The 14,579-nt window shown below is 45.5% G+C and overlaps 1 protein-coding gene across 4 annotated transcripts in view; it reads left to right on the top strand.

The window, feature by feature from the left end:
- Positions 1-13,313: 13,313 nt before the first annotated feature.
- CAPN15 (calpain 15) overlaps positions 13,314-14,579 on the top strand; it is a 100,938-nt gene continuing 99,672 nt past the window's right edge. For 2 of the 4 annotated variants that reach the window (XM_081965894.1, XM_081965891.1), the window contains exon 1: positions 13,350-13,440. The gene's annotated coding sequence lies outside the window, so the exon portion shown is untranslated. Of the gene's footprint in view, positions 13,441-14,579 lie in introns of all 4 variants that reach the window. The other 2 variants (XM_081965893.1, XM_081965892.1) reach the window with 2 other exon arrangements.

Here is a 14,579-nt window from a genome sequence, read left to right as displayed (position 1 = left end):
TTCTTTGGTACATGATTTGACTTTTAAAAAAAAATCTTTCTACAATAATGCTTCAACTGCTAGAGCTGGGCTGTAGTAACCCAAAGGGACCTCCGTTGGGCACCAAAGAAGGATTCTAATATCCTTTTACTGCCATATAATGATCTTGCAGGGTTTTACAGACTAGGCATGGGTAAGCTTTAACTTCACCTAATGTGCTGCAAGTGTGCTAAGCGGTAATTTGCAGAGGTCCGAAGCAACACAGATACGGAGAGCGTTGGTTATAAATCCGTTGCAATCCTTAACGTTTTTGGTGACTTATCAAGCTGCAGAAAGCAGCTTTGCAAAGTAAGAGTTTGGGAGCAGCTTTTTTTTTTCTGTAGCTAATTTCATAAATCGGCTGATCACCAAAGCTGTGAGTGTGTGTGTGAGAGAGAGGGAGGGAGGGAGAGAGAGAGAGAGAGAATTCTGTGATTTCGACCTCCGCTCAAAAACGAAAATTCTCACTCTCTAACAAAGGAACCACTTTGTTATTCTAGTGTCGTTTTATATTGTGTGCGGTTAACTTGTTAATTGCAATCACCTTCAAGTCAAGGCTGCCAATGCCTCAAAATCATTTTACAGTAAACTGTTTCATTAAAACAGCAAAGTACAATACAAGAACTGGAAAAGAATAGTGTTTAGTAGACGGCAGCAGTGAAATCTTATTCTTTTATCTTATTTTACAGTAGTAAAGTAAGATAAATGGTAGGAACAAAACTTTGTTCCCAATCCTTTGTAGAAAGAGGCTAGATGAAAGGTTGGGCGGAAAAGTCACAAAATTCATATTCAGGGATTCATATTATTATGGTTTTCCCAGTTGCAATGGATGGCTGTGAAAGTTGGACCATAAGGAAGGCTGAGCGCCAAAGAATGGAGGCCTTTGAACTCTGGTGTTGGAGAAGACTCCTGCGAGTCCCTTGGACTGCAAGGAGATCCAACTGGTCAGTCCTAGAGGAGATCAACCCTGACTGCTCTTTAGAAGGCCAGATCCTGAAGAGGAAACTCAGACTTTGGCCACCTAAGGAGAAGGAAGGACTCCCTGGAGAAGAGCCTCATGCTGGGAATGATGGAGGGCAAAAGAAGAAGGGGACGACAGAGAAGGAGGTGGCTGGATGGAGTCACCGAAGCAGTCGGCATGAACTTAAATTGGGGATGGGAGAGGACAGGAAGGCCTGGAGGAACATTGTCCATGGGTTCACGATGGGTCAGACATGACTTTGCAACTAACAACACAACAACAATTATGTATTTTTTATTGAGGAACCCGCCCTTTGCCATAGAGTCTCCTCCGGGCATGCCGTGTGTCCCTCTTCCAACCAGAAGCTCCTCTCAAAATTGTGGCGCCAACTGGTGACACGGAGCTGCAGCAGAGGGATGAAAGAGCCACTTGCGGCTCCAGAGCCGTGGCTTACTGACTCCTGCTCTAGAGAAGACATCTCCAAACTTGGCCATTTTAAGACTGGTGGACTTCAACTCCCAGAATTCCCCAGGCAGCTGGCTGGGGAATTATGGGAATTGAAGTCCACGTGTCTTAAAGCTGCCAGGTGTAGAGATTCCTGCTCTAAGAGGCGGCTGCCGTGGGAAATCTCACCCCCGGCGCCCACCCAAGTACAGTTTCTATGTAGACAAGAGCAGGAAGAGTGGAGAAACCCAGTTCTGGCTTTGGCCATTTTAATTGGGAGAGACAGGAGGTAATTTGCAACACTTCCTGTAAAAATATATATATATATAATAACTTGAAGTTTGCCTGGCTGACTTCCAATTAATTCCTGGCCTCTAGTTAAAGAACCATTTTGGTGTTGACCGCTGCACTTCATTAGAACTCGGATTTTTCTCCCCGAATGCAAACCTGGCACTTACGAAGAAATTGAGCTGTTTGAGGTTGCATCGGGAATGAGAGATGACAAATGGGGGACAAAGCTCTGATGCCAGCATGGGTTTTTGAGTCTGCCTCATTAACTCTGAAAATTAGAGAAATCACAGTCCTTTCCCCTGGGGGCAACGGTTATTCTTCTTTTCTTTTCAAAAGATTGGGGTGCAAGGATTTCCACCAAGATAGAATTTCACACCTTCGACCTCTTAACTTTTGTCCAGACGTACTGACTTTCAGCTGAAATATTCATGTCGCTCTATGTTTCATTTTCTTTGGGTTTTTTTTTTAAATGACAAATGCCGGGAATGTTAGCTCTGATTCTTTGCGGCTTTTAAATGAAAAATCAAAACAGCTGGGCACCAAATGCATCTCATGCGAAGATCTGTTGACAGAGCAGGATTTTGCCTTCATTTTTTTTTCCGGTCTGGTATTCTCCACCTTATACTCCTAGTAATTATTATTATTGACAACTCTACCCCTGATCAGTTGTATGATATTTAGAATTGCATTCACCCTCCACTGACTCAAAAGTTAATATATTCTCGTAGCAAAGTGTTGCAGTTACTGGGAGAAACTTAACAAAGGCCATATCTATTTCTAGTTAATTAAGACTGAAAAGTAAAAGTTCAAATTTCAAGCGGAAATGCAAACTTTTCTTTTTAAAGTGCTAGGATAGACATTGGGATTTGGTTCGGTGTGTAAAACATGACTGTAATTTGCGTTTAGTTTCTTTGAAGCTGGATTTCCAAGGCATGGTAAATGGATAATAGTTTTGAACCTTTAAATGTGGTTTTTCAAGTTACTTTTGCAGAATATTTGCCACTGTTAATTTATGGGACTTTTGAGTTAACAAAATCCAAGCCAAATAGATCAAGATTTCTGTTGAAATATGGTGTTGTTGTTTTTTAAAAAAAAACCCCGTTTTCTACATCTCTTGTGTTTGGTTTTGTAAAAGAAGGGTTTGATTTTTAAAGTAGTTGCCCAAGTACAGCCAACTAACTGACAGCAGCAGCAGCTTGTGCCCGTATTTTGTGCCTATTTTAAATATTATTTATTTTGTCACGGGAGGGATGCTGAGGCTGAGCCTGCTCTCATCTGGAACATTTTTTGAGCTGGCCAACAATACTGAATAATTACTAGCTACTTGGAAGCGCTCAGTCAAAGGACAGAGCAATGAAATGTGTTTGGTACATTCATTCGTTCCATAGGAAAATGGCTTTCCTTGGCCTGGGCCTCCAAATGTGTTGGATAACACTTCCCCAAATGGTTTCTGCTTAAGGGAGCTGTTGCAGCATGTGTGCGAAAATAATATTTGATTTGGCTATTTGGCACCATTTTCCTCCCAGCTTTTCTGGCAGCAGTCTTTTATCTCCCAGCTAAAATTATACACAAATTTTAAACCCCCTGCCATGTAATTGGACAGGAAAGAGTCTCATATGAAACAATTTGAGGAGGATTTTTTTTATCCCCTCTATCTTGATTCTCGAAGCCCATTATTTATTGGAATTCTGAAACTCCCTTTATGACTTGAAATAGGCATATTTTGAGGGGAGGGGGCGAACACAACTTCAAAATGGAAATGGACAAAAACCAAGGAAATTGAGAGCAAAATTCCCCCCCCCGAAATGCATAGATAGGATGTTTGTCCAGCGTGTTCGAAGAGGACCTTGACATCTTAACAGGTTGCGGGGCTGGCCACGATGTGTCCGCAGGTGGCTGGTAAGGACTATACGGGCACGGAATGTCCTGCCACATGCCAGGTAGACATCTGTGGGCACCACTGTTGCAGCTCTGGCTTTGTGGAGTGCTCGCTTCTCTTGTGCTATGGTTGTCCTTCTGTCCTTGGATGTCTGATAGCCTTGGTGGATCAGCTCTTACATGGATGTGAGTCTTGGACTCTTTACTGAAAATACCATCCATTTTTGGTCGCCACGATGTAGAAAAGATGATGAGACTCTAGAAAGAGTGCAGAGAAGAGCAACAAAGAGGATTAGGGGACTGGAGACCAAAAAGAACAGTTGCAGGAACTGGGTATGTCTAGTTTAATGAAAAGAAGGACGAGGGGAGACATGATAGCAGTCTTCCAATATCTCAGGGGCCGCCACAAAGAAGAGGGAGTCAAGCTATTCTCCAAAGCACCAGAAGCAGTGGTGGGTTGTTCTTACCGTCACTGCCAGTATGCTGATCGCGGTCTGTTCATGCGCATGCACGCATGCACAATCCACCGCCCCTGCAACAACCAGCTGCTTGTTGGGGCTTGTGCAGGCACCGCATACTGTGCGTGCGTGCGCACTGTGCCATTGGCCATAAAAACAGCAATAGAGCGCAGGCGGGTGGGCCAAACGAGGCCATCGTACTGGTACGCTCTCAGCTGCTCCTGGCCACCCCCGGTACGGCCGTACTGGGCCGTACCCGCAGCAACCCACCTCTGTCCAGAAGGCAGGACAAGAAGCAATGGGTACTAGAAACTAATCAAGGAGAGAAGCAACCTGGAATTAAGGGGAAACTTCTTAACTTCTTAACAGTGAGAACAATTAAGCAGCAGAATGGCTTGCCTTCAGAAGTTGTAGTTTCTCTGTCACTGGAGGCTTTCAAGAAGAGACTGGACAGCCACTTGTTTGGAGTGGTATTCTGTTCAAGCAAGGGATTGGACTAGAGAGCCCTCCAAGCCCCCTCCCCAAATATCTATTACTATGCTATTCTGTTGTTAACTATAAGCTGCAGCTGCTGTCATAACTCACTGGAGAGCTTTATGCTATGACCACCAGCTTTGAAGACAGACAAACCACAAGTGGCTTCACAAAATTAACATCCGTGGTTACAACAACGGATTTCCAGTGCCCACGTTGTGCTAGCTTGTGTCCTTCCAGACTGGGACTGCAGAGTTCCATATCCACTTCACACCAGACGAACTTCACAGCAATAGATCTTCGAACCCGAAGGATTGCATTTCAAGCGTAGCGAACACCTCCATTTATTTCTTCTCAACCTCTTTCTCATTGCTTTGACCTCAGAGGCTAGATTACTCCTTTGCTCTGTTTTTATCACTGTTTATTATGTGAACAAATGCAGCCGCATCGTTCCAGCGATTTAATGTTTCTAGTGTTTCTGTCGCAAAAGGGAAACAGCGGTGCAAGAACTAGACCTGCTGTAGGAGGGTGGGAGGAGTTGCTTGCTGATGGAATTCCACCACCAATGTTGGCTTTTCTCCGTGCAGGTCCCATCAGGCATGAAAGTAAATAGGAGTTTTTAATGCTGCTGCTCCATTTAAGCCAGGTATGGGCAATTATTTATAAACTGGAGGCCCACCTTGGCAATGGGCAGAGTGGATGGGCGACAAGTCAAATAAATAAAGTCAGAAGTGAGTGGGAGACCAGAGCCAAAGCTATATGGGAGTATATCACATTTAGTTTTTGACTGCAAGCTGGAGAATGTGCAAGCCAAATCTGGACAGCGCCCTAGTTTGACTTTCTGCAAGAATCTTTATCTAATAAAAGTGACTCAGTTTTTCTCCACTGAAACCTCACTGGGAATTTCAAGTCTTAACTTTTTCCGCCATCAGTGTTAAACCAAGAGCAATATGCTGTTTTTTCCTCAACCAGACTGGAAGGAAAAAAGCATTGACTTCTGAAGTAGAAATGAATGCGAAATCTCTCTTGGTGGTGTTTTGTCCCCAAAATCTGGGCTCTTACTTGGTGTCAAAGCCGGTAAGTCACAGGACACAAGGTGTGATGTAGAATTATACTTTTATTTTGGTACTAAGATATAAGGACCCTGGTTTGAAAATCTAACCAAAGGGCCAAGATTAGAATCTTACAGCAGTTTTTATAGTCAAGGGATGATTGCGTTCAACCCTTTGCCCTTCCCCTAATAATGCATGCATAACGGATAATATTGATTGGTTATTTGGATTTCAGTCCCCATAAACCCTTATGCTTGTTATGTTCTTGCAGTGTGCCAGCTATGTGGGTTTGGGGGTTTTTCTTATAAGTGAGCTATTCTTATTCCTAACATCCTGGCTAGTGGTTTTAAGGTGCTAACTTCTGTCTCGCTGTTAATGCGCAGCCCCCCCCCTTCCTATTGCAGAGCAGAATAAAAGAACAAACAGTTTTATCTGAGGGATCTCCCCTGCCCCGTGCCCCCCCTCTCCTTCCTCATTGAGAGAGACAGGAAAGTGTGTTTGTTTGTTTGTTTGTTTGTTTGTTTGTTTGTTTATTTATTTATTTATTTATTTATTTATTTATTTATTTATTTATTTATTTATTTATTTATTTATTTATTTATTCGATTTATCAGTCACCCCCTCTCCGCAAAGGGACTCGGGACGACGTACAATCAAATCAAATATACAAGTGTGGCATGGAGGAGGTAACATCAATGTTTAACAATTCAGATGCAAGTGCAAGCCACGAAGTTAAAATAAATAGCCATAAGTTAAGACAGTTAAAACAATTTAAAAAACCCAAAATTTACATTTACAGTATTAAAATTGCCAGGGAGGTTAGAGGTTCTAGTTAAGCCAGGCCGGCTAGTTGGAACAGGTGGGTCTTGAGTTTCGTGCGGAAGGAGCGAAGATCGGTCGTTATCCTGATATCTGGGGGGAGGTCATTCCAGAGGGTCGGGCCCATCACAGAGAAGGCCCTACTCCTGGGCGCCGCCCTCTGACACTGCCTGGTGGACGGCACCCGGAGGAGTCCCTCTCTGTGGGAGCGAATTGGTCGCAGGGATGTAAGTTCTTAATTGTCAATGCAAAGAAATGAAGACAAGAGAAAATGTTTTATCAGAATTAATATCCCTCACTCTCATGTCCATTCCATCCACACCTGGGTCCTATCGCCACGTATGACCCTTTCTCTGATCCCCAGGGCCTCGTCTGGACATACATTCCATCATCTGATCCTTCAGTGTCTCTGGATTCTCTTCCTATACAACATAGGAATTTCTGCCTTTGTGAAAATGGTTTCGTTCGGTGGAGCTCACAACAGTTGCTGTATCAACAGCAGCTAATGTGAAGTCTTCATTTTGGCGCTCTGGGAAGCTGAACAGGTACTGCCTGCCCAAAATTATATACATAGCTGTGTTGCCAAAGGCGGTATTTGAATGGATTTTCCAGTATACAGTACAAGGCTGCATTGTTTTTTTCCTTCTTTCATTGTACAACTCACCCAAACCGCAGGTACAACATTAACATTTAATTGCCATAATTGTATTATTATCTCAGGGTCAAGGAGCACCGAAGAATTTCCTTCAGCTAGGAAAAGAAACCGGAGACTGCAGCATTGTAAACCACCCCTGCTGATAGTGAGCAGGTGACACCAGGTGATAAGAGGGTTAGCCAAAGTGGAATTAGCACAATAAGCCAGACATTATTAAGATTTCAACTCTACTTTGGAATTGTTTTTCTCAAGGCGAAGAAAGTTATACTAAGTTTCAATCATCTTTTCTGGATCTGGGGTATTTTGTCAAATTATGCAACCACAACCTACACCAGGGGTGTCAAACTCTGTTTGAGGGCTGCATCAGGGTTGTGTTTGACCTTGGGGAGTCAGGGTGGGTGTGGCCAGCTCAACGTCAATTGTGTAGGTGTGTCCGTGGTAGCCCGAGCACTCTGTCACCGAAAATGGGTTCCCGAGCTCGGTGTTCGCCTGTGACGGCCCCCTGCAACTCTTTTTGCCAGCGAAAACGGAGCGTGCAAGGGCTTTCCATGGCTCTTGCGAGCTCAGTTTTCAGCTGCAATGGCCTCCTACAATCCCATGCCAGAGAAAATGGAGCTTGCAAGGCGGTTTGAGTTTGATACCCCTGACCTAGAGTATTAGTACCTTTGTTTAAAAGGAAGCCTATATGTACATATGTAATACTACAAATTTATTTTCCTAGATGGTAATCAGTGACCCAGATAAACTGATTATAAATTGATATGATGAGTCCATAAGGGCAAGAATATGTCCTTGTACTAATGGCAGTACTTTTGTGGGTTAAGAAGCTGCGAGGTTTTATTGTTTTCGTTGGTCCCAACAGACCTGTGAACTCAGTCTGATAAATTCTAGAGCTAGCTTAGCTGATTAGAAATCACACTGATCATCTAAAGGCTTAGTGGAGCATTAATTTAAAAAAAATCCGTTTATTGTATTCTACCAATCAATAATAAAATTGTTGGGGTGGGTTGACAAGAGAAAAAGATCCCTGTCACACTAAATTTAGATAGAACTTATCAAAATTAAATGGGGAATGAATGGTGATGAGGTTTTGTAAAAATGTATTGTAATTTAAACGTTTCCAACGCCTGCCAATTCCCAAGTGCCTTTTCACGTATTGATCTGGGAAATGAAAACAAGCAGTAGGAGCAACTGGTAAAACAGACCAGCAATGTTTTGATTTATGCATTTCCTGAAATAAACAGATTAAAGGGGTGGGGGCTGATGCCATCTGGGAAGTAAGTAAGTAAGTAAGTAAGTAAGTAAGTAAGTAAGTGTTCCTACCCTAGATTTGGAAGGAAGGCTGGCTTGTTGGCTTGTCACTGCATGTATGAGTACAGAAGCTCCTGTCTGCAATACTGTGTTCCTTACAGCTTTTGATGACAAGACAATTCTGCCTCCTCGTTCCGTTTCCATCCTCTCTGAAAAGCAAACTGTGTATTTTCCATTTAACGTTAAACACAGCAAGCACTTATTTTATTTCAGGGCTATACTGTTAGATCAGGGCAATGAGAGGACAGACTCAGGTTCAAGGCAACAACAGCTCTTTATTCACAGACAAGTATGTACAATCAAGCAACTGTGAGGTCTGACAGCTCTCCTTTTATAGGGAGCTGTCAGACCCTCAACCAATCAGGTTAAACCTAGGCTCCCACCTAAATGGAGGACTGGAGTGGAAACCACAGCAGCTTGTGTGGATATCTAACAAATACCTTTGCAAATAGGATTTTAAGCTTCACATATTTCTGCTACCCACATTTACATGAAATAATTAATTACCAGCCTCACCTTTCTCTCCAAATGAAGGCATAGGCCATATATATTTGCAAGGCAATTTCTTCCAAATTAAGAGAACTGACCTCTTGGGGCTGCAAAGGCTTGTACAGGCAGTTGAAATTAATGCTCAATTATAATCATTTTAATATCCTTGTTGATTTTTATTGTAAACAATGACCTTTAATAGCGGCATAAATGTTTAATAAAATACAAAATTTAAAATGGTTTATATGGACAGCCATTTGCCCGAAATGGTATAGAGGTCTGCTGTTTTGAGTAGGGGGCTTGGACTAGAAGATCTCCAAGGTCCCTTCCAGCTCTGATAGTCTGTTATTCTATATTGTCTAAAAATCAGATCTGCTTGACAAAAGGCAAACAAGCCACACTTGGAAGTCTAAAATCTGTGCTGGAAAATTCTATTGCAGAAATGGGCAATTTATGATTATTAGATCTGACATATTTCCCCTTTTTAACGGTCCCTGCGACTGTGTCTGTACTGAAAGTATTTTTTTAAAAAAAATCTTATATAAGTGAAAATTTGTGGCTCTTGTTCTCCTCTCAAATGTTACATCAGTCCTAGATTCAAAAATGTTGCCCAAGCTCCAATACATGAAAACAAAAGTTTGTTTAGCAGAGGAATCAGCTGGAAATCTTCTTAAGTATCCCATTCAGGTCAGGAAACAATGCTGCCAGGGACCTAGCAGATCATCCAATGCAGACTGTCGGCAGAAGAGAAACGTCTTCCTATCGCTCAGCAGCCATCTTGGAGAAGAAGCCCAGCCATATCCTTTAAAAAAATAAAAAAAGCTTAATTTCCTGGTTCTTCAATTGTTCTGAAACTAATGAATAATTATTTATGACCTATCTTTATTTTTGAATGTCAAGGTAGCATACATAAAACTCTTTCCATCCTCCTTCCATCCTCCCCACAATGGCGACTATGTGGTATCTCTATGTCATTTGGGCTGAGAAAAAAGTGACTGGTCTGCATAGTCTTAATTTGGCTGATATAAAAATTACTCATCCACCTCCACAAACTTTGTTATTGTAGTTTGTTATCACCATTACAAAATAGATAATGCTGTAGAGCAGGGCTGTCAAATCCTGGCCTGTGGGCCAGATGCATCACTGGTTGGCCACGCCGGGTTTAGCAAAGTCCCGATACGTTCTGTGACGCTGCCATGAGTCTGAGTTTGTAGAGGCTATGCAAGAGCCAGCTATCTACCTATCTTTGTATGACTGACTCAGTTTTGGCTCCCGGTGACTGCTTGGACTAGTCCTTGAAGTTTTCTTGACAAAACCAAAAATGGCTTGCCATTACCTTTTTTATAGAGCTGAGAGAGAAGGACTGGCCCAAGGTCACCAGCTGGTTTGTGCCTAAGGTAGGACTGGAACTCATGGTCTCCCAGTTTCTAGCCTGCCTTAACTCTTCCATCAAACTTTTTGACTCTGGCGTATAGTGTACATCAAAATAAACAAAAACAAAACAAACAGCAAAGAAAAGCAATGCATCTTAAAAGTAAACTGTGCAAAGTACATATAGATCTTCAGATACTGACTGAAAAAATAGGGCTAAAGCCTTGATAAAATGGATTTTTGTCATAAGCAATGCTCCCACACACACAACACACACAATATGCAAGCACATATCAGTTTGACCTCTAGATATGAAAGACTGAAGAGGGGGGAAAATACTGGAGGAAAAGGTGTTATGTATGCTGCCTGACCTTGAGGAAAGGAAAGAAATGCATTTAACCTAGAGAATAAAAATAAAAGCGAAACAGATTTGTCACAATAAAGATGTGCATAAATTCTGAAATAAAATTAGTATCTGCTACATTTGTGCTCCGAAACTAAAGGCATGGTCTCTATGTTCTATTTTCTTTGGCACCAACTACATTTGGAGTTGATTTAAGCCCTGTACCCTTTATCTAATTTATGATGCGGTTATAACAGATCTTTGAAAAGTATTCAGCGGTAGTGGGATCCTGCAGGGTGGGGTTGGCAGAGCCACCTATCTTGGGGGGGGGGGGGGGGGCACTTGCCTTTCCCACCGGCCTTGTTGCCTTTGTCAGGAAGGTATCCCAGAAGTACTTCTGCACTTATTGCAACCTTAGAGAGAAACAGGTTTCCTATCAAGCTAGGCAGGTTTGCTTCAGCATGGGATATCTGGATACATGCAAATGAACTAGGCTCACCCAATACGAGGACCATAGTCCTCCACTTACAATCACAAGTCAGCGCAACATTTCCATTCCTAAGCAAGAGAGTTGTGAGTTTTGCCGTTTTACAACCTTTCTTGCCACAGTTTTGAAGTGAGTCACTGCTGTTGTTGCAAAAAGGGATCACATGATCCCAGGACACTGCAAGCATCATAAATATGAATCGGTTGCCAAGCGCCTGAATTTTGATCACATAACCATGGGAGATGCTGGAACAGCTGAGTGTAAAAACTGTCATAAGTCCTTTTTTCAATGCTGTTGTAACTTTGAACAGAACAGAGTAGAATAACAGAGTTGGAATGGACCTTGGAGGTCTTCTAGTCCAACCCCCTGCACGAACAGGAAACCTTGTACCATTTCAGATAAATGGTTGTCCAATTTCTTTTTAAAAAACCAATGTGGGAGCATTCAAAACTTCAGGAGGCAAGTTGTTCCAATGATTAATGGTTCTCACTGTCAGGAAATTCCTCCTTAGTTCTAAGTCGCTTCTCTCCTTGATTAGTTTCCACCCATTGCTTCTCATCCTGCCCTCAGGTGCTTTGGAGAATAGTTTGACTCCCTCTCTTTGTGGCAGCCCCTGAGATATTGGAAGACTGCTATCATGTCTCCCCATGTCCTTCTTTTCATTAAACCCAATTCCAGCAATCATTCTTTGTGTTTTAGCCTGCTGTCCCCTCATCTTTATTGCTTGACAATCACTAAACAAATGGTTGCAGGTTGAGGATTTCCTCTGCCCTATGTCACAGACTGCAATTGTCCAGCCATTTGTGAGGTGAGGACTGGGTCAGAGGTTCGAGTCGGGGACGTGGGCAATAAGGGCACCAGGCGGGAGAGGGTCTTCCTTGGTGAACCTGGCTTTGCTTAGAATTCCTTATCCCTTGCCACCGATTCTTCAGTAGGGTGGGAATGGGTTTGAGGGGTCCCTGGGGCTCTCTGAGCGTGCTTGTTTTCTTGCAGGCATTTCATGCAATTTGGCAGTTCAATTTTCACCAGGCTCCAGGTTGACTCGGCCTTCCATCCTTCCAATGTGGGTAAAATGAGGACCCAGATGGTTGGGGGCAGGAGGCTGACTCTGTAAACCGCTTAGAGAGGGCTATAAAGCACTCTAAAGTGGTATATAAGTCTAAGTGTTATTGCTATTCCTTCTTTCCTTCCTTCTTTAAATGCAGTATTGAAGGCTAACTCTGCCCACTGCCAACAGTTCGATCCTGACCAGCTCAAGGTTGATTCAGCCTTCCATCCTTCCGAGGTGGGCAAAATGAGGACGCAGATTGTTGGGGGGGCTGACTCTGTAAACCGTTGAGAGAGGATTGTAAAGCACTGAAGTAGCATATAAGTCTACGTGCAACATCATCAGTGCAGTGGGTTGAATCTTCCTCTTCTGGGGAGGGAAGAGGGAGGATCATGCACGCCCCCTCTATTTGCCTCTCGCTTTGGCGGCTGCGGTTTTGGGGCTGCTCTTCGCCGAGATTCGGGGCAGGGGGCGCTTTTTTCCCTGCCTCTCGGCCCGGGTGGGCGATCGCCGCTGCTGAAAGACCGCAGAAGCGCCCGGGCATCGCATCGTCTGGCCCCGCCCCTGGTTCCCAGCTGAGGCTCAGGTGAGTCGCCACACAGCTAGTGAGATGGGGAGACGCGCGAAGGACCCTGGGAGTTGTAGTCTCCCCGTCCCCTCCTCTCCACCTTCTCGGAGGCAGAGGCGGGCCAGCTCCGCGCCGCCCCTCCTTTCCCCCCTCTCCTCTGCCTCGTCCCTCCCCTCTTAATCCGCTTTCCCCCCCAAGCGGTGGGCATACAATCCCCTCCTCTCCTTCTGCTCGGCGGACTACAATTCCCGGCGAGCTCCTCGCGTCCCGAGAGCGCCACATCCGTCGTCTCTCTCTCTCTTCCCCCTCCCCACCGCTAGGCCCTCTGGGCCTTGTAGTCTCACCTCGCCATTCCCGAAACCCCGGGCGCACTTTCCGCAGGGCGGGCGGCTGCCTGCCGGGGCGGCGCCGCGACGTTACGCAAACGGCGTAAGTGTGTGCGGTGGGGGGGCGGCTTCTGGACTCCCGGAGGAAGGCAGGCGGGCGGGCGGGAAGGAAGGAAGGAGGGAGGGGAGGGCAGGGGAGGGGAAGGCAAGGAGGGCTGGAGAGGCGGAGGTTAAAAGAGAAGCAGAAGAAGCAAGAAAAAGAAGAAGAAGAAGAGACAGCCGGGAAGGACCACCACGGGGAAGGGGAGGGGGAGAAACGGCCGACAGCCCTGCGGGGTGGGCGGGCGGGTGGGGGGGTCCAAGTTACTCAGCCGTCCGGCCCGGCAGAGAGAGGAGGAACGGCAGACGCTCCGCCAACGGCCGCCGCCGCCGCGTCCCTCAGCAACGGTCAGTGGAGCGCGCGACCCTCGGGAGGGGGGGAGGGGAGGGGAGGGGGAGGCAGAAGGGAGTGGGCCAATGAGAGAGCGCGCGAGGCAGCCGGGGGGGAGGAGATAGAACGCGGTGGAGGGGCGCGGGGGGGGGCGGGAGAGGAGCGCTCCTGCGGCGGGGTGTCTTTGTGGGGAGGGGGAGTGCGGGGGGTCTCTTGAAGGAAGAGGAGGGAGCTCCTCCTGTGGGACAGCCTGGAGAGGGTGGGGGTGGGGGGATGGTCTGAAGGACACTGAAGGCAGAGTGGGGGAGAAAGTTGGCTTAGGGTGGGGGGAATGCGGGGGTCTCTGAGGGAAGAGGAGGGGGGCTCTTCCTGTGCCATAGCCTGGAAAGGGGTGATGGTCTGAAGGACACCCCCCCCCAACTCCCCAGGATGTGTGTTGCCTGCCTGGGGCCCCTTCCTCAACTTGGGTTGGACTGCAACTTCCATCACTCACTCCCCCACCCTCTTCATCACGAGTTGGCGTTAATGGGGGGGGTATGTGGGTGGGTGTCTTGCCCCAGAAGGAATAGTGGGGGAGAAAGTTTGCTTAAGGTGGGGGGGAGATCAGTTTTGGCGGAGGGTGGGTAAGAGAAGGGGTTTGGGCCAGGGAGCCCTTGTAGGGGAGCTGCAGAGGAGTGGGGGGGGCGCATCTCTTAGGGTGCTTAGGTGGGCAAACATGATGTTCTTCAGGTGGAGGAGGCCCAGAATCCCCAGCCAGCAGGATGAGAGTACTAGGGTTAGGGGGGGGGGGATGGTCGGTGCCCTGAAAGTATGATGGAGAACAATGCTGGTACTACACAGGATGGGAGAAACCAGGATCCGGTCCATCCATGAGGATAGGAAGTCTTGGGGTGGGCTAGGAAGACTTGGAACTGGTCCCTTCCTCTTGGTGCAACTCTTTTCATTGCCGGGATGAATGAAAAGGTGGCATACATAAATAAATATTTGAATTAACATTATGTGCAATGTTAAATATAATATTTAGAATAAATATGAATATAATATTGATATTTATTAGGTGGAAATGAATGAGTGATCCCCCCCTCCCCTTGCTGCTTAAATGTCTTCGCCGTTTCTTTCTTAACTCAGTATTTCCCAAGCTTGACCATTTGAAAAT

This window comes from Natrix helvetica (genome assembly GCF_964273705.1).
Source record: "Natrix helvetica genome assembly, chromosome: 13".
NCBI lineage: Eukaryota > Metazoa > Chordata > Lepidosauria > Squamata > Natricidae > Natrix > Natrix helvetica.
Note: the sequence above shows the minus strand (reverse complement) of the source record. Positions and strands in the feature narration are given on the sequence as shown.